We start from the raw sequence: 23,303 nt of genomic DNA, 5'->3' as shown, positions 1-23,303 counted from the left end.
CTGTCTCAGAATAAAAAACCAAAAAGTTCGGTGGTAAAGACCCCTGGGTTAAGTCCTCAGTACAAACAAACAAACATAAAAAGATAAGGAATGAGCCCTAAGTTTTTTTACACTTTTTTTAAATGTTTTTAGTTATAGATAGACACCATATCCTTTATTTATTTATTGTTTATTTTGTGTGGTGCTGATGATTAACCCAGTTCCTCACACATGCTAGGCAAGTGCTCTACCACTGAGCTACAACCCCAGTCCTTCTTATAGTTTTTGATCTAACAATTTTTTAACCTTTCTAGAACGATTCTATATGTACTTTTTCATTTGCAAGTCAAAATTCTAACTAAAAATATAATTTAGGTTACATGAGTGATGTACACATTTCAGGAAAACATTTATTATGTAAACAAAACTTTAATAATCAATATGTACACATTAATGCCTTATGCATCACCCTCAGTTTATGGTTCAAGATGGTGGTGATGATGATGATGATGATGATGACGACGACGAGGACGGCAAGGATGATGATGAAGCCTGATTTAGTTGAGAGCATGCTCTGTGACCAGGCATAGAGGTTGGTGCTTTCCTATGGTCCCAACTACTATGGAGGCTGAGTTTGAGACCAGACTGGGCAATTTAGAGAACCTCTGTTTCAAACTTTAAAGAGCCTGGGGGGGTGGTAGCTCAAGGGTACAGTGTTCCTGCGTTCAATCCCCAGTGCCAGGCAGGGTGTGGGGAAAGAACAGTTGGTGGAAGAGGATTGATTTAATTCCTGGCTCTTACTCTTATTGACTGTGTTGTCTCAAGGAAGTTACTTAATCTCTGGACTTTAATTTCCTTATCTATGAGAGGTCATGATGATCATGATTCTGATAATAATAATACCTAGCCCATAGGATATTTATGAGGATCAAATGAATTAATATCTGCACCGTTTTAAAATAGTGTCTAGCACTCAAATTCTTGATGAATTAGAATAGTGCCTAGCATATAGAATACACAAAGTAACTATTTTTTAAACAAAGCAATGATAATTAATATTCGCTGCAAACTTACTGTGTGCCTGATTCCAAGTTTAGTACTTTGAACACATTATTGCTTTTCATCCTCCCAGAATCCTATATGAAGGATAGAGATTCAGGTTACAGATGAGAAAACCTGAAACCCAGAGTGCTTAAGTAGTTTGTCCAAAGTGGCACAGCTAGTGTGTAGCAGAATTGAGCTGAGTTAGCCTATCTCTATCTAAAGGTTATATTAATACCCACTGCATGTCCTTGTTGCATTTAAACCATTCTACTATTGATGGAGTTGATTCTATACAATTTTCGTTCCTCTACAACCTCAGTGAGCTGCATAAACATTCCACTTTGTCATTCTTTTCTTTTTTGTAAGTATTCAGATAAATCTTAATTTATTCTTATCTTTTTGATATCAAGGTATACACATTTTTTTTTGAGACAGTTTCTCCCAATACTGTCCAGGCTGCCCTCAAATTTATAATCCTCCTACCTCAGCTCTCTGTGTAGATGGGATTTCAGACATGTGCCACCATGCCTGCATAGAGATATATATTTAATGCCAAACAAAATAACATAGATATCTTTAATAAACATATAAGGATAATAAAAATGGTATTAGGCTCACAAATATTCTGTCTCTGCTAATAAGGAGATTACTTGAATTATTTAATCTATTACTTTGGTGATCAAATATTTTATTTGTTTGACCCCAGATTGAATTCTTCTGAAGTAGAGTAAGGCCAGAGGTACCAGGAATTGAACCCAAGGGTGCTTAACTACTAACCCATATCCACAGCCACTCCCCAGCATTTTTTGTTTGTTTGTTTGTATCAGGGATTGAATTCAGGGGCACTCAACCACTGAGCCACATCCCTAGCCCTATATTGTATTTTATTTGGAGACAGGGACTCACTGAGTTGCTTAGTGCCTCACCATTGCTGAGGCTGATTTTGAACTGGTGATCTTCCTGTTGAAGTGGCACTCCCTTTCTCCACAGAAAAGCCCTCTTCACCATGGCTAATTTTAGGACTGTCAGCAAAAGAGTCCATTGTAGATAAACTTCATATTTTCATGTCACACTGTTGACTTGGCCACTGGCCGAGAAGATACTAGCACTCCAGGTGCTGGACACCCCCTTACTAGTTTTCACAAACGTATCCAGTATAGTACTTTGAAGAAATGTGCAAACAAGGCCTCTGGTCTTGAGCTGGGCTTCACCGAGATATCTACATTTTTAAGATAAGTTACAAATGGGCTCCATGGTGACAGCTGGCAGGGGGGGAGGAAAGAAAGGGGAGATGAAGCTCTCCCCTTCTCAGGTGTTGTCCTTAAAGAGTTAACTTGCCCAGAACAGTGAAAGCAAAAGCTGCTTTTATGTGAACTTCTGCAGACTGTGAACTTCTGAGCCCCTTCCCTTACATGCTGGGTATAAAACTCTGAAACTCCCTGAACTCAGGGTTCAGGGGATTAATTGATTACAGCAAAAGCTGTACCCTTTGAACCTGGCTGCAGCCAAATAAAACTGTTTCCTGCTATCTTCGGTGCCTTGCCTCCTTTGTCCCTACACAATTTTTGTCGACCCAAATGGGACAGAGGAGGTAAGAAAGGCTATTCTGCCTCTTTTGTCTCTGGGGACCGGCTTCCCCAGGGCAATGGGGGACTGCGGTCCCCTTGTCGGCCCAGGCCACTCTTGGCCTGAAGGAGTATCCACTCATCCAGCGCCCTGGGGCTGCCACCCCAGAGCACAACAGAACCCACAGGCAGCAGGAACCAGAATTAGGGTTTTGGAGCACCACCTAGCTGAACAGGTAGAACCGGGTCCATTTGGTTTTGCAGCCCACCTGACTTCCCCTTTGAGGCCTAAGCAGGTGGAAGAGAGGCTTGATCACCCTCTGTTGGGTCCTGAGTACCCTCCAAAGTGGTTGGAGCTGAAATGGACCCAGGGAGTCGCCCGAGTAGCCTCTGTTCAGGATCAGCGTGGTTTGGAATTGTTGGAATTTGGGTGGTATAGAAATTCTGTCCTGGCCATGTCTGTGTGAAAGTGTATAAATGAGATGGACAAAGGGAAGGGTTCCGACCCAACCCGAGGGCCGAAGCAAGTGCAGAGTCCTGATCCGCGGTTCCATGGCACCTCATACAGTCTATGGTGGAATTTCACCAACCAACATCTAGGTGAAAGCTCCAGGTTGGGGGTTGATACCGACCTACAAGGCTAACAGGGCCCTAAGTCCCCTAGAGGGGAGCGGCCAGAGATGGACGAAGCAAGTCTTGTAGTAAATGTGTTTTGTTCTAAGTGTGTGACACAGATGCAGGGTGGAACATGGGAGGCACACTAAGGAAACTGAGCCTTCTGAAATGTGTCTTAGAAACCTTTAGGAAGGTTTTTCTGGTAACTGTGGGGTGAGACTCACTCCACAAAGGTGGCATACTCTGTGAATTAGAGTGGCTCACCCAAGATGTGGGCTGGCCACCAGAAGGATCTTTACATGAGAGAGTCATTGCTGAGGTCCTTTTGATTGTTGTTGGAACCCTGAACCAATTCTCTTATATTGATTGTTGTCAAGAGATAGTACAGAAACAGCCCCCTTGGTTGAGAGACTGTCTAGATGGACAGTCCAAGCTGATGTCAGCCAGGAGCATAGTGGTCTCTAAGACCCACCGGAAAGCAGCTAAACAGAAAATCTGACTAGGAAAGACAGGAAAGGAAACAGTTTTCCCCATGAGCCAGAAGAGGACCCATAACCAACTTTGCCAAACCACTGGGACAGCAGAGTGTCCCCTCAGCCCTCTTGTCCTCAGAGGCAACAAATGATGGCCCCAATATTGGCTATTCCTTCCTCTGTGATGTCCTCAGAGCCAAATGCTTCCTAGGACCAAAGACTCTTTCACCTCCCAAGATGAAGGTGGGAGATTTGTCCCAAGATCAGAGCCATAACTCAGATGAGAACTCTCCAGATGCCCCTGCAAGGGATCAAAGGACACACCCATGTTGACCACAAGGGAAATGTCTGAGGGAGACAAGGCAGTTTTGAGTGCCAGCCTTTCACCACCATTGAGCTCATAAGCTGGAAAAACCATACTCCCTCCTACACGGAGAAACCCTGGGCCATGACTGATCTGATGCAGCCCATTATCCAGACCTACGATGGGGCCCCAATGAAGAAGGTCTAAAGATAAAGAGATGTCAAGGAGCCCTCAGAGAAAGTCTAAAAGAATAGAAAAAGAACAAAACATTGTCTGTGCTAAAGAGTTAGAAGGAATCAGAGCCAGCCATGAGCCCCAGCCTAAGAGGGCTTTTCTGTAGAGAAAGGGGGTGCCACTTCAATTCCCCCCTTAAATGATGCTCCCCAAAATTTAATCCTTTAAATTTAAGAGCAACATTACCATTATCTTGGCTTAAAGCCTTATATAATGCCATCCTTGTCATCCTTTCAACAGCAGCTTCTATAGTGGACCCCATAGTTTTAATGCACAGTGGAGCCAAATATGGGAGCAATGAACAGGTTAACAGCAGAATAACCACTACACCAGTTAAGCTTTTAAATCTACCAAGAGTTGAAAACTATCTCCCAAAAGCATGTTTGGGACTCAAACTTTAATGCCTTTCTAGGTATGAATGGGCACATGTGCTAGTTCTCTTGTGTTGTTGGCTATATTTTAACTCTTTGTCTATTGTCATCCATTGAGATGCAACAATCTGAGCTGTTGAACTCTCCACATATTTCTCTTTCCTCAGCCAGTAGTTAATCTAATGCCAAGCAGTTTTGATAATTAGCCACTTGCATCTGGTCTGTTGTGTGGCTACGAGGTCAAAGACTGTGGCAGTCTGATTAATAATAATTTCTAGTACAGCTTGTAAGTGAATAATTCTGTTTAACATGTGAATAGGAGTTTTATAGCTCCAACTGTCATTCTGTGCCCAGGTAGCTGGAGCATAAGTGGCAATAGTCCTCTGGGGTGGCCAGTTACCTTCACCCCAAGATTGGTGACCTCCTAAATCAAGTGTCTTTCCAATGGACCTCTTTTTCCTTTCCAAACAGTCATCCATCCATTGCATTCCTCTGGTGGACAGTTCTTAATATATGTTTTACCACCTCTTACTTATAGTGGATTGTCTTGACACATGGTTCACATGAACTTCTTGGTTAGAATAGGAGAAGGACAGAACCCCTTAAGGTTATCAAAGGAAACCAAACTGAATAATAGAGTAACATTTTGGTTAGCATATGTTAAACAGCATAAATTAATAAAGCCAAACTAATAACACCAAACAAATCCTAGAAAAATTATAATAAGCAAGATTAAAAAGTATAAGTAAAATTTTGCTACCCAGAGTCCAGTCAGTAAGAGTTCCTGTTATCAAACCAGTAGCAAAAACCAAACAGAGAATTAGGTATATATCTAGAAGCAAGAGGTGGCAATGCATTACAGTGTAAGAACTATCTTAGAGGTTGAAAGAGTTCATTAGTCCTGGTGGGAAGTTTATCTTTCACTGTGCTTTGATCAGCCAGTCCCTGAGGGCTGAAACAGAGCAGTAGTCTCCTGAAGCTTCCCCAGTGAGTAGACCACTCAGCTTCCGGAGTGACTGGAGCAGGACTGTTGTCCTTCTGATCCTCAGTCTTCTCTGGTGCTCCTTTTTCTTCAGAATGGTCAGCTTTAAGGACATAGCAGCATCTGGAGAGCACTCCCAGTCCTCAGCTGCAGGCATGACTCTGGTGTAGTGAATCCAGAGACCTATCTCTGCAAACCTTACTACAGTTGGGGTGGAAAAAAACAACAGTGAAAGGGCCCTTCCAAAGAAGTTTAGGAGTTGAATATTTCATTTTTTGACCAGACTCAATCACCAGGCTGGAAAGAGTATGCACCTGTGGTCAAACTTACTGGCAATCTTTTTCTAACTCATTGGTTGAGAACCTGTAAAGTTTTCTCTAAGTCCTGAAGATGTCATCTCAGGGTTAATTTTCCTACCTCTCTTAAGTCTCCCTGTAGACCCCTAATAAGAGGGGTCTCCTGTATATTATCTCAAAAGAAAAGAATCTATTCCTCCTAGTGGAAGTGGATCTAATCCTCAGCAGTGTAATAATGAGAAATTCATCACAATATAGGTGAGTCTCCTGACACAGCTTACTCAATTGAGCCTTAAAGTCCTGTTCATCCTTTTAACTTTACCAGAACTCTACAGCCTATAGGCAGTATGTAACTTCCATTCTGTTGGCTAGTCGGCCAGGCAGAGGGCAGCATTTAAACCTAGGACTGGATTTTCTTCCCATTTTTTGCAGACAGCTAACCCAGCCTCTCTGTCAGCTCTGTGGTTGCACTGAGAAACTAGTGTTTCCCATTGGATGACCTTGGCAATATATAATCACAACTTTCCTGGGAGCCCACAGTACACCCAAAAGTTTAAAAATTTCTTGCCCATACATCATGTCCCTTTTTTTTCCCTCTCCTGAGTAATTAGCCTACATAAGGCCCTATGAACATGAAGGCAGCGAATGCATATTTTGAGTCTGTAAATATCCACACAGACTCCTGCTGTCAACTGAGGTGCTTGAATCAAGCAATAAGTTTTACTTTTGTGCTGAAGTTCTCTGAGGCAGACATTCTGCCTCGACAGTAGAGTCCAGAGTGACCATTGCATATCCAGCAAAACATACCTCATCTTTTATAAAACTGCTTCCATCTGTGAAGTACTCTGCATCAGCGTCTTTGAAAGGCTGGTCTGTTAGGTCTGGTCTGCTGGAGAACACAACATCCATGACCTCAACATATTAATCAGGTTTTCCAGGTCCAATGGGCAGCAAAGTTGCCAGATTTAGAGTTCTGATGACCTCGAAGTGGATACGTGGGTTTTCACATAACATGCCCTGATATTTGATCATTTTTTTCATTAGTCAACCAATAGTGTCCTTTATTTTCTAACAATATCAAAATTGAATGAGGAACTCTGACAACCAGTTCTTGTCCCATGGCCAGTTTATCAGCTTCCAACACCAGAAGAGCTGTGGCTGCAAGGGCCCATAAACAAGGTAGCCAGCCCTGGGCTACAGAGTCCAGTTGTTTGGACAAATAGGCCACTTGACGGTGCCATGTCCCCAGCATCTGAGTCAAAACTCCCATAGCCACTCCAGACCGATCATGGACATACAGAAAGAAAGGTTTTGTGAGGTCAGGGAACCCTAACCCAGGTGCACTGGGAGTGCTTGTTTAATGTCCTCAAAGGCCTTTTGCTTAGTTGACCCCCATATTAGATCCCATTCTCCCCCCTTTGTGGCTTCATAAAGGGGTTTTGCCATAACTGAAAGCTGGAGATCTATATATGGCTGAACCCAGTAGCTCCCCAAAATTCTCTAGTCTGATGGCAGGTTGAAGGGACTCAGGAATTAAGCAGATCTCCTGTTTCTTTTGAGGCTCAGTGGTTGTTCTGTTGTTGAGTCAGATGGTAAACAAGGTATTTGAATTTTTCTTGATAAATGTGGACTCTAAGTTAGAGTCCAGTGTTGTCGCAAAGATGGTGTACTCAAACACCTGGGAGAAACTGTCATTTAGGGAAGGGAGGTGTACATAGAGCCTCTGGTGCTTTAAGATGCAGGAATTTTTTTGTTATTTCCCAGTGCAGGATCTTAATTGCTAGATTTTCCAATTCTTAATCTAATGTAAATCTTAGCAGAGATTGATGACCTGGGACATCATTTGTATAAAAGGCACCTATGTCATTTTCACTGTGGGCCATCTGCCAAGGTTGGAGGGCAGCGATGTGGTCCCATGCAGGTCCCAGTGTGGCAGCCACATTGTGCCCAGCTAGGTGTTTCTCTTTGTCTGCATGGTTTTACCCTCCTGCCAGGTGGGAGCCTGCTCTAATTGTATATAGTAGCTGCCCCCCTTGTGTTTTTGTTCAGTATGACTGGGTGCATGGGGCTCTGTGTCCCTTCATTCTGGTGGCTCACAGTGTGTGGCTTGGAGCCAGGGTGGCATGTCCTTTTGGAGTGAGCACCCTATGGCCCAGTATCAGCTGTTTACATGAATATATTCCTTGTTCATTTTGGGGCTTACAGCAGCTGAGCCCTCCTGAGGCACTAGGACCTGTGCATCAGATACAGTTGTGTGTGTCTATGGGACCCCTGCCATATTTGTCAATCATCAAACTTCTGAGCAAGCGGAAAGAAACTGAAAGGAGGAGCTAGGTCCAAAGGCTGGGGAAAATCATTCACTCCTTCTCTGTTCAAGGCTTCACATTTGAGCATGGCAGTGGGTGCTTGCCCACTGGGGCCACTGGAGGCGTCCCCTTTTGTCTGGCCAGGATTTTTTTTTCCTTATAAACATTTGAACCATTGGCTTTGTTCTAGTGAGAATGCCTTTGAGTGACCTCTGGGTTTGTGGTGAGGGCAGCTGTAAAGAGATCCATACTCCTCTCTATCTTGTTGGTCTGCCTGTCTTTGAGCCTCTGTGTATTGATTGATGGAAACTGTGGTGGCCATCTTCGTCAGCTCACTGGCACACTTCTCAGTAAAGCCCTCTAGGATTATAATTTTTGGCAAATGGCTCTCTGAGCCTGTCCCACAAAGGCTGCATTGATCACCTGTTGTTGCACCTGTGCATTTCTTCACCGACAAACTTGCATTGCAGCTGCAATGTTTGTATGGTGCCCCCTCCTCCCCCAGGCCCCTCTGGGTGGGGAGAGGGGTGGCAGTGGCAGTGTCCTGGACATTTAGCTCTGAGTCAGTTGGGCACATCTCTTTTGAATATTGCTGCCAGTTTCATAGGGCAGAGGGGTCTTAGGCAGATGTGGGGCCCAGAGAAATGTTCAGGGCTATCAGAGATTTCGAGAGGGAGATGCTGGAGCAGGGAGAGGCTTATCTTGGCTCTGTTTGTCTGTAGAAGCACTTGGCTTTGGCTAGGCCTCAGAGCTGGCTCCAATTCCTTCTAACACTTGGGCACAGACAGTGTGTTTTGATCTCTTTTTTCTATTTTTTTCAGACTTTCTCTGAGGGTCTCTTGACATCTCTTTATCTTTAGACCTTCTTCTTTGTTGCGACCCCATCCTAGGTCTGGATAATGGGCTGCATCAGATCAGTCATGGCCCAGGGTTTCTCCGTGTAGGAAGGAGTATGATTTTTCCAGCTATGAGTGCAATGGTGAACAAAGACTGGCACACAAAACTGCCTTGTCTCCCTCAGACATTTCCCTTCTGGTCAACATGGGCGTGTCCTTTGATCCCTTGCAGGGGCATCTGGAGAGTTCTCATCTGAGTTGTGGCTCTGATCTTGGGACAAATCTCCCACCTTAATCTTGGGAGGTAAAAGTGTATTTGTATTTGCCTTTGGCTCTGAGGCCATCACAGAGGAAGGAATAGCCAGTATTGGGGACCATCATTTGTTGCCTCTGAGGACAAGGGGCCTGATGGGACAGTCTATTGTCCCAGTGGTCTTGGCAAAGTTGGGTAGAGTGGCACATAAGGTCTTGGGTCCTCTTCTGGCTAATGGGGAAAACTGTTTCCTGTCCTGTATTTCCTAGTCAGGTTTTCTGTTTCGCTGCTTTCCACTGGGTCTTAGAGAGCACTAGGCTCCTGGCTGACATCAGCTTGGACTGTCCATCTAGACAGGCTCTCAACCAAGAGGGCTGTTTCTGTACTATCTCTTGACAGCAATCAATATAAGAGAATTGGTTCAGGGATCCAACAACAATCAAAAGGACCTCAGCAATGACTCTCTCATGTAAAGTTCCTTCTGGTGGCCAGCCCACTTCTTGGGTGAGCCACTCTAATTCACAGAGTATGCCACCTTTGTGGAGTGAGTCTCACCCCACAGTTAACAGGAAAAACCTTCCCAAAGGTTTCTTATATACATCAGAAGGCTCAGTTTCCTTAGTGTGCCTCCCATGTTCCACCCTGCATTGGTGTCGCACACTTAGAACAAAACACACTTAGGACAAGACTCGCTTTGTCCATCTCTGGCTGTTCCCCTTGCAGGGACTTAGGGCCCTCTTAGCCTTGCAGGTCGGTATCAACCCCCAACCTGGAGCTTTCACCTAGATGTTGGTTGGTGAAATTCCACCATAGACTGTATGAGGTGCATGAAACCGCGGATCAGGACTCTGCACTCCCTTCGGCCCTCGGGTTGGGTCAGAACCCTTCCCTTTGTCTGTCTCATTCACACACTTTCACACACTTTCTCACAGACATGGCCAGGACAGAATTTCTATACCGCCCAAATTCCAACAATTCCAAACCAAACAAAGGAGTCATGGTTTCCCCTCTGCTCGCTGACTCCGAATAGAAGCTACTTGGGCAATTCCCTGGGTCCATTTCAGCTCTAACCACTTTGGAGGGTACTCGGGACCCAACAGAGAGTGATCAAGCCTCTCTTCCACCTGCTTAGGCCTCAAAGGGGAAGTCAGGTGGGCTGCAAAACCAAATGGACCCGGTTCTACCTGTTCAGCTGGGTGGTGCTCCAAAACCCTAATTCTGGTTCCTGCTGCCTGTGCGTTCCTTTGTGCTCTGGGGTGGCAGCCCCAGGGCGCTGGGTAAGTGGATCATCCTTCAGGCCAAAAGTGGCCTGGGTGTGCCAAGGAGACTACTGTCCCTCATCGCCCCAGGGAAGCCAGTCCCCTGAGACAAAAGAGGCAGAATAGCCTTCCTTAACTCCTCTGTCCCATGTGTGTCACCAAAAATTTTGTAGGGACAAATGAAGCAAGGCACCGAAGACAGCAGGAAACAGTTTTATTTGGCTGCAGCCAGGTTCAAAGGGTACAGCTTTTGCTGTAATCAATCAATCCCCTGAACCCCAAGTTCAGGGAGCTTCAGAGTTTTATACCCAGCATGTAAGTACAAGGGCTCAGAAGTTCACATTCTGCAGAAGTTCACATAAAAGCAGCTTTTTCTTTCACTGTTTTGGGAAAGTTAACTCTTCAAGGACAACACCTGAGAAGGGGAGAGCTCTTCTCCCCTTTCTTTCCTCCCCCTGCCAGCTGTTACCATGGAGCCCATTTGTAACTTATCTTAAAAATGTAGATATCTCTGTGAAGCCCACCTCAAGGTCAGAGGCCTTGTTTGCACATTTCTTCAAAGTACTATACTGGATACGTTTGTGAAAAACTAGTAAAGAGGTGTCCAGCACCTGGAGTGCTGGTATCTTCCTGGCCAGTGGCCAAGTAAAACAAAGCAACACGAAAATAGGAAGTTTATCTACATTGGACTCCTTCGCAGAGACTCTTTTGCTGGCAGTCCTAAAATCAGCCATGGTGAAGAGGGCTTTTCTGTGGACAAAGGGGTGCTACTTCAATGGGATTTGGGCCTTTTTTAATCAGTTGATGGTTAAAGAGGAGTGTGGGGGCCAGACACTTTGTCAGGAGGGGGTAAAATTGTGATGTATGCAGTTGGGGGGAGAAATAAGGAATGGCCATGTGCTTCTGCCCCTTTAAATGCTTTGTTCACTCAAATTATTCAATGCAATTTCACTCTATAGGTTCTTAATCAAGAAAATGACAATCCTTAATGGTCAGCACTACAATAAACATAATCAATTCACAGCCAACAATTCTAGATTAATTCTAAGCACTGCAAAACACACTTAATCATGACAGGTTGATGACAGACATTTCCTGTGTGTGCTAATTTTAAAAGTCTTAAGCCTTAAGCTTTATGTCCAGCAGATGCACATTCACTTAGACCACAGTGACCAGGTCTGGAACCAAGGCAGGCTTTTCCTGGTGTGGAGTGGATGACTGGTTGAGCAGAGGATTATAGGGAAGGTGCAGCTCTCACCAGGGTCCAGATGAGTTGGTAGATTTTGAGAGTGGTGAGGATCGCAAGAGGATAAGGAAAGGATGACAAGTGATGGGATGTCAGGTCCTCATCAGGCTCTCCAGTTTCTACTGGCTGAATCCCTGTTCGTCAGCTCTATTATTTATACTAAATTTGGGGGCTTTTGACCCCTCTTTCAATCCTTATCAGCTACCACCAGATTTCTCAGTGATATCATTTACGCTGGGGTCAGAAACATCTGATCTGGTGGTCTCCACCCTGATCTTCTCGCCTTTTCCTCTTACCAGGCCAGTACAGCCTGCCAGGGGCTTCACTCTGTTTATCATGGTAAGGGGGAGTAACTTGTTTGAGGTCATCCTGGAGGGCTCTGTGGGTGTGCCTGGTGAGATTGCAGGTTTCAAACTGGAGTTTTTAAAATGGAGTTGCTTAGGCTCAGGCCTAAGGTCATCCTCACACACCTCCTGAGTAAGAGGCTCCCTATTGGTTGGGTTACTCTGGAGAGCCATGGCTAATACCAAATACTATTTTTTTCTTTCATTTTGGTCTAAAAACTCTTTCCTTGTAATCAGTCATAATGTGTGTGGCATAGCTCTTGCTAATAATTCAACTAACTCATAGGCGAATAGAGGGGCAAATTACTGGATTCCATTAGATTTCCCAGCCCTTCCCTATACCCCTCAGTCCCTATGCCTGAGAACCAATTCTTGAGGATGGCAAGAGCCAAAATATCTCTGAAGGGAGAGACCAATACAAAAATGGTTACGATGTTGTTGTGCCATTTTTAGGAAGAACCATAGAGGGAACAGCCATCAATTACCCAAAAACTTTAGACTGTGCCTATGTAAATTCCCAGCAACATTCTATTTATAGCCTAGGCTAATTAAATGTTCTCTAAGGTTCCTTGTTAACAAAGGTTTTCTGGCTCTTGTCAAAACTCAAGTGCCCAGGCCTGAGAGCTAGTGAGGTGCCATGGGGCCAGGACCTGCTCCTGACTGAAGCCCACACCTCCTCCCACGGAGACTCTGGGCACCTGCCCGAGAGCTCTTAAGAAAACCCGCAAGCTGTGCCCATTGGTGTCCCTGGGGAAGCAGGTGTCTTCCCCAGCAGCCTTGCCAGGCTGTACCGAGGACTGTACACCCTTGGTTCCCTGAGTCAGTGCCTTCGAACCTCCTCCTCACTTTTCAGGGGACCTGGGGGCCCTGCCTGCTGCTCCCCTTTTCTGGCCCCTCTCTTCATGCTGCCATGTTTCTCTGCTGCCAAATTGGGCTCCTTAGCCCCAGTTCTGCTTTTGGGGTGGGGGCAGGATTTCTGTCATGCCATACCTTGGAGCCCCAGCCTGGGAACAGTGGACACCAAGTGCCTTTCAAAGAGCCCCATCTTGCCCACTCAGCTTTCCCAGGGGCGTGGCTACCATCATCAGCTCCTGCGTGGACTGGCCTGCAGGTTGCTGAGGTCTAGGCTGGTCCAGGGGGAGCCAGTCTCTTCTCACCCCACACCTCCCTTGGAACTGACAGAGCCCCCACCAGTTCCTGTCTAGGCAGGGGAGGGCCCAGAGGGAAGAACCTCTTACCCCTTGTGAAAGGAGCAAGGGTCTTTCCTTCAGGACCCCACAGTCCAGCTTCTCCAAGGCTGATGGCTACTCCTTATGTCACCCAAACTGTGACCCCTTCCTTCGGCCTTAATTACCCCAACGCCCTGGAGCTTGGCTCACCATTTCTGAGTATCGGGACATAGGCAGGACCCCCTTGTGGTGCCATATAAATATGTATATGTGTATATAGGTTTTTAAGGGTGGAGAGAGGGAAGGGTGGGCATAGAGGCACCCTCCCTTGCCACTTTCCTGGGCCCAGAAATTGGGGGGAGTAAGGGAAAGGATTTTTACATTTTTTAAGCTGCTATTTTCTGAAAGGAACAAGCTGGGCCAAGGGGCCCCAGGCCCTTTTCCTTGTCCTTCACAGCCCTTTTGCTCCGTTCATTCAAAATACAATTATTGAGCACCTTGTGTGTCCAGCACTATGCTAGGCCACCAGCTAAGTGGGGGGCCCACCCCTAATTGGTGCCTTCTCCACCCACCCCAGAGTTCACCAGTGCCTTTGGGGTATCTGCAGGTGATGGAAACTTCTTGTGAGGTTTGGAGGGTCTCTAGGAATCTGGGCCAAGCTGTCCCTGTCCCCTGTGCCAACCCACCCACTGCAGCCCCTCCCTTGCCCCCTGCTGGCTGGGGGAAGCTCCCAGAATGTCTGCCTTCCAACTCTAACTTGTTTCTGAAACTCTTCCCCACACTTGCTGAGTCAGGAGGTCAAGGCCTTGGGCTCTCCCCAGGGTTGAACAGTTAAGTGGACCCACAAACCAGTGCCAAGGGAGTTGGTGGGGGGAGGGAGGAGATGGTTGACCTGAAGAGAGTGACCTTCGCATTTAGTGCCTTCTTGGTGACCCAGAGCCTCACAGTGTAACAAGAACTAAAGAGAAAGCCAGACCCCCCTAAAAAACAAACAAACAAACAAACAAAAAACACAAGTGAAAGGTTTTTAACTTGTTCATTTCCTCCTCTTGCTCTTCTTCTTCTTCTTCTTCTTCTTCTTCTTCTTCTTCTTCTTCTTCTTCTTCTTCTTTGAAAATAGTTTTGTTGTTGCTTATTTCCTATGTGGTGATGGAGATTGAACCCAGAGCCTCATGCATGCTAGGCAAGTGCTTTACCACTGAGCAGATACCCAACCGCTGCTCTTTTTTTTTTTTCAATGAAATCAGTTTGGAAGTCTCTTCTAGAGCAATGTCTTTAATTGGAGATTGCTTCCTCATTCATGAATGAAAAATGTGTCTAGCCAGGACATTGTTAAGATTCCTTCAGAATGAGCAGGAAACTATGGTGGTGCTCTATTCAGGATTGCAGAAACATCTGGAATATTTCTCTGTAACAAGAGCAGAACTTTATGGGAGGAGAAAAGTCAGAAGATGAATTTTTTAAAAAAGGTAAGAAATGGAGAAAAGAGTCTTTAAAATACAAAGCACAATGGACAGGGTCAAAGATAGTGAGTTGTGAAATACAAATAAGAAGAGATGGAGGACAGAATGAAAGGCACTGACATTCATCTGAGTGGCTAGTGGTTTAAGATATTAGGTCTTTTGTTTCTCCACATTACAGGAGATGAATCTTCTAGATGAAGACTCTCAGATACTTTGCTGTCCTTTAAAATGTTTCTCTTGAAAATTACCATGTGAAAAAGTGATAACCATAGTGAGATTGTGAAAAAATAATCACTTTTATTAATTTAATAAAATAGGCAATCAAATTTAGTAATTCAAGTAACCCCTTCTGGGCCCGATCCATAGTCCATCTTATTTTTAATTTAATTTCATTTTTTTTTTTACATTTGAGTCATACTAGGGAATGAAATCCACCACTGAGCTACATTCCAAACCTTTGTATTTGTTGAAACAGGGTCTCACTGACCTTGAACCAGGTTGTCCTTGAACTCATGATCCTCTTCCCTCATCCTTTGGAGTCTCTGAGACTATAGGCATGGGTCAGTGTGCCTTCCTTGTTTTTATCCTCCCCCCCTCCACAGGACTGAGGACAGGACCCTGGGGTGCTCTACCACTGAGTCATGAACCCAATCTTCTTTATTTTTATTCTGATACAGGGTCTGGCTAAGTTACTTAGAGCCTTTCTAAATTGGTGAGGCAGCTTTGAACATGGGATCTTCCTTTCTTACCTCTGAGTCACTGGGATTACAGGTGTGTTCTCCCCCACACCTGTCTCTTCTTTTTATTCTTAAATAATCTCACAGAATAAATCAGTTTCCCTTTCTCTCTCTCCCCCTCTTTCTCTGTCCCTCTCTCTCCCCCTCTCTCTATCTCTCTTTTTTCCCCCCTGGTAGTAGAGATGAACCCAGGACCTCAGGCATGCTTATTTTACTTTTATAAGTACATAGACTTTAAATTGATTAATATTCATATTATTAAAAATAATTTTAGTTGTAGATGGACACCATACCTTTATTGTATTTAATTATTTTTATGTGGTGCTTAGGGATTGAATCCAGTGCCTCCCCCCATGGCTAGGCAAGCACTCTACCACTGAGCCCCAGCCCTAGCCCCTGATACTCATATTTTGGCACTTACACACTGTTGCAAGGGGGCAAAATTGTGATGTATGCAGTCAAGGGGAAAAATAAAGACTGTCCACGTGCTTCTGACCCTTTCAATGCTTTATTCACTCAAATTATTCAATACAGTTTCACTGTATAGGCTCTTAATGAAGAAAATGGCAATCCACAATGCTAGGCACTGCAATAGACTTAATCAATTCACAGCAAACAATTCTAGATTAATTCTAAGTACTGCAAAACACTCTTAATCATGACAGGCTAATGACAGGCATTTCCTCTGCATGATAAGTTCAAAAGTCTTAAGCCTTAGGCTTTGAGTTCAGCAGATGCATACTCACTCAGACCACGGTGACCAGGTCCAGAACCAAGGCAGGCTTTTCCTGGGGTGGAATGCATGACCAGTTGAGGAGAGGGTCATAGGGAGAACTTGCAACTCTCACCAAGGTCCAGAGGAGGTGGGAGAGTTTGAGAGTGGTGAGAATCACGCAGAGAATCAGGAACATGACAAGTCATGGGATGTCAGGTCCTCATCAGGCTCTCTAGCTCGAGTGCATTCTTGTTTCAGCTGGCTCAATCCCCATTCATTTGCTCTATTAATTATACTAAATTTGGGGGCTTTTGACCCCCTTTCAATTCTTATCAGCCACCATTGGATTTCTCAGTGATATCATTTACCATGAGGTCATAAGCATCTTGTCTGGTGGTCTCCACCCTCATCTTCTCCCCTTTTCCTCCTGTCAGGCGAGGACCCAACAGAGGGTGATCTGAAAAGGGTGACCTTTGCATTTACTGCCTTCTTGGTGACCCAGAACCTCACAGTGTAACAAGAACTAAAGAGAAAGCCCCTGCCAGGGGCTTCACTTCACTTTGTATATGAGGGTGAGAGGGAGTAACTTGTTTGAGGTCATACTGGAGGGGCCACTGGGTGTGCCTGGGGAAACTGCAGGTTTTAAACTGGAGTTGTGAAAATTGGAGTTGCTTAGGCTCAAGCCATCCTCACACACTCTCTTAGTTCCAGAATTGCCAGTGTCTCCATATAATAAAATCTAACATTTATTCAATGTTCATTATATACTGAGCACTGATAGATGGTTTGTGTATGCTGTCTCATTTAATTTCACAACAATCAAACATGGTGAAGTGGCACCACCTTTCTCCACAGAAAAGCCCTCTTTACCATGGCTGATTTTAGGACTGTCAGCAAAAGAGTCCAAGTAGATAAACTTCCTATTTTCATGCCACCCTGTTTACTTGGCCACTGGCCGAGAAAATACCGGCACTCCAGGTGCTAGACACCCCTTTACTAATTTTTCACAAACGTATCCAATATAGTACTTTGAAGAAATCTGCAAACAAGGCCTCTGGCCTTGAGCTGAGCTTCACAGAGATGTCTACATTTTTAAGATAAGTAAAACTGGGCTCCCTGGTAACAGCTGGCAGGGGGAGGAAAGAAAGGGGAGAAGAAGCTCTCCCCTTCTCAGGTGTTGTCCTTGAAGAGTTAACTTGCCCAGAACAGTGAAAGCAAAGCTGCTTTTTTGTGAACTTCTGAAGAATGTGAAATTCTGAGCCCCTCCCCTTACATGCTGGGTATAAAACTCTGAAACTCCCTGAACTTGGGGTTCAGGGGATTGATTGATTAGAGCAAAGGCTGTACCCTCTGGACCTGGCTGCAGCCAAATAAAACTGTTTCCTGCTATCTTCGGTGCCTTGCCTTGTTTGTCCCTACAACATTTTTGGCAACCCAAATGGCACGAAGGAGGTAAGGAAGGCTATTTTGCCTCTCTTGTCTCTGGGGACTGGCTTCCCTGGGGTGATGGGGGACAGAAGTCCCCTTGGCATGCCCAGGCCACTCTTAGCCTGAAGGAGGATCTACTCACCCAATGCCCTGGGGCTGACACCCTGGAGCACAAGGGAACCCACAGGCAGCAGGAACCAGAATTAGGGTTTTGGAGCACCGCCCATCTGAAAGGTAGGACCTGGGTCCATTTGGTTTTGCAGCCCACCTGACTTCCCCTTTGAGGCCTAAGCAGGTGGAAGAGAGGCTTGATCACCCTCTGTTGGGTCCCCAGTACCCTCCAATTGGTTGGAGCTGAAATGGACCCGGGGAGTCGCCCGAGTAGTCTCTGTTCAGGGTCAGCAAGGAGAGGGGAAACCGTGACTCCCTTTTTGTTTGGTTTGGAATTGTTGGAATTTGGGCGGTATAGAAATTCTATCCTGGCCATGTCTGTGAGAAAGTGTGTGAAAGTGTGTGGAATGAGATGGACAAAGGGAAGGGTTTCAATCCAACTCAAGGGCCGAAGGGAGTGCAGAGTCCTGATCCACAGTTCCTATGGTGGAATTTCACCAACCAACATCTAGGTGAAAGCTCCAGGTTGGGGGTTGATACCAACCCACAAGGCTAAGAGGGCCCTAAGTCCCCCAAGGGGAGGGGCCAGAGATGGATGAAGCAAGTCTTGTCCTAAATGTGTTTTGTTCCAAGTGTGTGACACCGATGCAGGGTGGAACATGGGAGGCACACTAAGGAAACTGAGCCTTCTGAAATGTGTGTTAGAAACCTTTAGGAAGGTTTTTCCTGGTAACTGTGGGGTGAGACTCACTCCACAAAGGTGGCATACTCTGTGAATTAGAGTGGCTCACCCATGATGTGGGCTGGCCACCAGAAGGATCTTTACATGAGAGAGTCATTGCTGAGGTCCTTTTGATTGTTGTTGGAACCTTGAACCAATTCTCTTATATTGATTGCTGTCAAGAGATAGTACAGAAGCAGCCCCCTTGGTTGAGAGCCTATCTAGATGGATGTTATCTATGTTGAGATCTTCAGAACTCTAAACCCAACAACTTTGGTGCCCATTGGAAAGCCTGATCAATATGTTGAGGTCATGGATGTTGTGTTCTCCAGCAGACCAGACCTAACAGACCAGTCTCTCAAGGATGCTGATGCAGAGTACTTCACAGATGGAAGTAGTTTTATAAAAGATGAGGTATGTTTTGCTGGATATGCAATGGTCACTCTGGACTCTACTGTCGAGGCAGAACGTCTGCCTCAAGGAACTTCAGCACAAAAGTAAATTATTGCTTTGATTCAAGCACCTCAGTTGACAGCAGGTGTCTATGTGGATATTTACAGACTCAAAATGTGTGTTCACTTCCTTCATGTTCATAGGGCCTTATGTAAGGAAAAGGGACTCAATGACTCAGGAGGAAAAAAAAAAAGCTTGATGTATGGGCAAGGAATTCTTGAACTTTTGGATGCACTGTGGGCTCCCAGGAAAGTTGTGATTATATATTGCCAAGGTCATCAAAAGGGAAACACTGTGGTTTCTCAGGGCAACTGGAGAGGTGACAGAAAGTCCAGGTTAGCTGTCTGCAAGAAATGGGAAGAAAATCCAGTCCCAGGTTTAAAATGCTGCCCTCCTGCCTGGCTGACTATTTAACAGAATGGGAGCCAACACACTCCCAACATGAAAGTAAGTGATTTAAGACTGAACAAGAAAATTTTCTCCCAGGTGGATGGTGGAGATTTTCTGATGGCTGAAATAGCCATCACGGAGTTTCTAGCCCCAGCCTTTATCAAACAGTTTCGCAGGAAAATATGTTGGACATAGAGCACTTGAGACAGTTCTGAGTCAACATTTCTATGACCCCCAGCTCATAGACATCACCTGGATGATCTGCAAACAATATGAGGTTTGTGCTCACAACAATTCTTGTCAGGGGCCAAAGTTTCACCAGGAATCCTTTTGGAGACTTGGAAGTAAACTTCACTGAACTACATGGGGCTATAAATAACTTTTGGTTTTTTTGTGAGTTCATACTCTGATTGGGTGGAAGCCTTTCCCACCCTCACTGAAAAAGCTAAGGTGTCCCAATAATTATTGGCTCAGACAATGGGCCAGCTTTGGGCAGAAATGATAGGATTACTAACCAAGAGTTTAAATATCAGATGAAAGTTAAGTACTGCTTATAGGCTGCAGAGTTCTGAAAAAGTTCAAAGGATGAACAGGATTTTAAGGCTCAATTGGGTAAGCTGTGTCAGGAGATTTACATTGTGATGAACTTCTCCCTATCACACTGTTATGGATTAGATCCACTCCGCCTAGGAGAGCTGGATTTTTTTATTTTGAGATAATATATAGGAGGCCCCCCCTCTTATTAGGGGACTACTGGGAGACTTAAGAGAGATAGGAAAATTAACCCTGAGTCCACAGCTTCAGATCTTAGGGAAAACTTTACAGGTTCTCAACCAATGGGTTAGAGAAAGATTGCCAGTAAGTTTGACCACAGGTGCACACTCCTTCAAGCCTGGTGATTGAATCTGGGTCAAAGAATGAAATATTCAGCCCCTAAACTTCTTTGGAGGGACCCTTTCAATGTTATTTTTATCCACCCCAACTGCAGTAAAGTTTGCAGAGATAGGTCCCTGGATTCACTACACCAGACTCACACCTGCAGCTGTAAACTGAGAGTGCTCTCCAGATGCTGCTATGCCCTTGAAGTTGACCATCCCGAAGAAAAAGGAGCACTAGAGAAGCTTGAGGATCAGAAGGACAACAGCCCAGGTCTTGTCACATGGGAAGCTGACTGGTCTAAGAACGGCCAAAGCTTGAGAATACTGCCCTGATTCAGCCACGCAGGAGGGACTAACTGATCAATACATGGTGAAAGAAAAACTTCCCACCAGGATTATGAACTCTTTCAACCTCTAAGATAGTTCTTATACTATAATGCATTTCCACCCCTTGTTTCTGGATATATGCACAGTTCTCTGTTTGGTTTTAGCTACTGGTTTCTTAACAGTAACTCCTAAATGACTGGACTCTGGGTAACAAAATTTCACTTATATTTTTTAATATCTTGCTTATATAAGTTTTCTAGGTATTGTTTGGTATTATTAGTTTGGCTTTGTTAATTCATGCTGTTTAATCCATGCTAACCAAAATGTTAGTCTATTATCTAGTTTGGTTTCCTTTGATAACCATAAGGGATTCTGCCCTACTCCTATTCCAACCATGGAGATCATGTGAACCATGTGTCAAGACAATCCACTATAACCAAGAGGTGGTAAAACATATATTTAGGACCTGTCCCACCAGAGGAATGTTATAGATGGATGAGTGTTTAGAAAGGAAAAAGAGGTCCATTGGAAAGAAACTTGATTTAGGAGGTCACCAATCTTGGGGTGAAGGTAACTGGCCACCCCAGAGGATTATTGTCACTTATGGTTCCACTACCTGGGCACAAAATGGCAGTTGGAGTTATAGAACTCCTATTTACATATTAAATAGAATTACTCACTTAGAAGCTCTACTAGAAAATTATTATTAATCAGACTGCCACAACCTTAGACTTCCTAGGCATACAACAAACCAGATGCGAGTGGCTAACTATCAATACTGCTTAGCATTAGTTGACCTACTGACTGACAAAAAAGAAATATGTGGAGAGTTCAACAGTTCAGATTGTTACATCCAAATGGATGACCATAGACAAGCAGTTAAGAATAAAGCCAACAACACAAGAGAACTAGCACATGTGTTAGTTCATACATAGAAGGGCATTAAAGTTTGGGTCCCCAAACACGCTTTTGGGAGATGGTTTTCAACTCTTGGTAGATTTAAAAGCTTAACTGATATAGTGGGTATTCTGCTGTTCATCTGTTTATTACTCCCATGTTTGGCTCCACTGCGCATTAAAACTATTGGGTCCACTGCAGAAGCTGCTGTTGAAAGGATGACAACAACTAAGGTTTTGACATTGTATAAAGCTTTAAGCCAAGATAATGGTAATGATGCTCTTAAATTTAAAGGATTAAATTATGGAGAGCATCATTAAAGGAAAGAATTGAAGTGGTACCCCCTTTCTCTACAGAAAAGCTCTCTTCACCATGGCTGATTTTAGGACTGTCAGCAAAAGAGTCCATTGTCAATAAACTTCCTATTTTCATGTCACCCTGTTTACTTGGTCACTAGCTGAGAAGATATCAGCACTCCAGGTGCTGGACACACCCTTATTAGTTTTTCACAAATGTTTCCAGTATAGTACTTTGAAGAAATGTGCAAACAAGGCCTCTGGCCTTGAGTTGGGCTTCACAGAGATGTCTTCATTTTTAAGATAAGTTACCAACTGGGCTGCATGGTAACAGCTGGCAGGGGGTGGAAAGAGAAGGGAGAAGCTGCTCTTCCCTTCCCAGGTGTTGTCCTTGAAGAGTTAACTTGCCCAAAACAGTGAAAGGAAAAGCTGCTTTATGTGAACTTCTGCAGATGGTGAACTTCTGAGCTCCTCCCCTTACTTGCTGGGTATAAAACTCTGAAACTCCCTGAACTCGGGGTTCAGGGGATTGATTGATTACAGCAAAGTCTGTACCCTCTGGACCTGGCTGCAATCAAATAAAACTGTTTCCTGCTATCTTTGGTGCTTTGCCTCCTTTGTCCCTACAACAATGGTAGGGATATTATTTTCTTACTTTGACAGGTGAAGGAGAGTAGAAGAAAGAGTTTAAGACACTTGTTCAAGGTGATAAAAAGAAAAGAATACACATTTTGGGCCAAGGTTAATTGCTTGGAAGAGTGATCTATTTTATTCCTATTTATAATTCACTCCTTTGCATTACAATCCTTCCCCTCTTCTTCCATTATCACCCATCCTATCTCATCCTCTCTACCCACAAATCAAATATATCTATGTCCTGGGAAAAAATATCTAGATAATTCAATGGGTTTGTATTTGTTCTTTTCTTTTTTCATTAAGTATCCAGGGAATTTGCTTCTTTCACATTTCATTACAATGGTAGAGGCCTGGGTTGTGGCCTTTCCTATGTCTTCTAGGAATGAAGGAAAATTTTTCAAACTTGATTCTCTCAGAAAGCAATAGGATTTCATGAACATCCTTAGGTCAGTATTTAGACAAGAAATTCATTGCTGTGATGGATCCTCCTATAGCCTGGCTGGAATGGAGCTTGCTTTGTCATGTGTTTGGTACAGATTCTAGAACAGCCTCCACTGCTTTATACAGCTGGAACATGATGCTAGATTCACAGTCCAGAATCCCTGGGGTGACTGAGTGGGCTCCATTCCCAGGCTTTCTCCTTACTGTACAGATGGTGTCTCATACTTTTTGTTGAAATCTTGACAGGCCAGCAAGGCTAATTAAAAATAATAATAACTAAATAAATAAGTGGTTCTTCAGAAGAGAAACCTCTGCAGGAAGCTGTTGCTTCTGCAGGGAAGTCTCTAACTGGCAGTGCTTCCTGAACTTTACTGTGACTCTGAATCATCTGGGGATGCTGCTAAGGTCAGGTTCTGATGCTGGGTGGGGTCTGAGATTCTGAGATTCTAGCAAGCTCCCCAGTGCTGTTGCTGCTAAGGGAACAAGAACTGCAAGGGTGTACACACCTGTGCAGAGCCAGGAGACTGCCTTTCA

At 44.5% G+C, this 23,303-nt stretch overlaps 1 long non-coding RNA gene across 3 annotated transcripts in view; it reads left to right on the top strand.

The window, feature by feature from the left end:
* The window catches only part of LOC144374731 (uncharacterized), a 46,620-nt gene that overhangs the window by 7,834 nt on the left and 15,483 nt on the right, over window positions 1–23,303 (top strand). For 2 of the 3 annotated variants that reach the window (XR_013434057.1, XR_013434056.1), the window contains exon 3: window positions 455–571. The exons of the other annotated variant lie outside the window; for it this stretch is intronic. This is a non-coding gene — a long non-coding RNA (uncharacterized LOC144374731). The remainder of the gene's footprint in view (window positions 1–454; window positions 572–23,303) is intronic. 3 annotated transcript variants of the gene reach the window in all.

Source organism: Ictidomys tridecemlineatus, unplaced genomic scaffold (genome assembly GCF_052094955.1).
Source record: "Ictidomys tridecemlineatus isolate mIctTri1 unplaced genomic scaffold, mIctTri1.hap1 Scaffold_847, whole genome shotgun sequence".
Taxonomy (NCBI): Eukaryota; Metazoa; Chordata; class Mammalia; order Rodentia; family Sciuridae; genus Ictidomys; species Ictidomys tridecemlineatus.
This window is presented reverse-complemented; position numbering and strand designations above follow the sequence as displayed.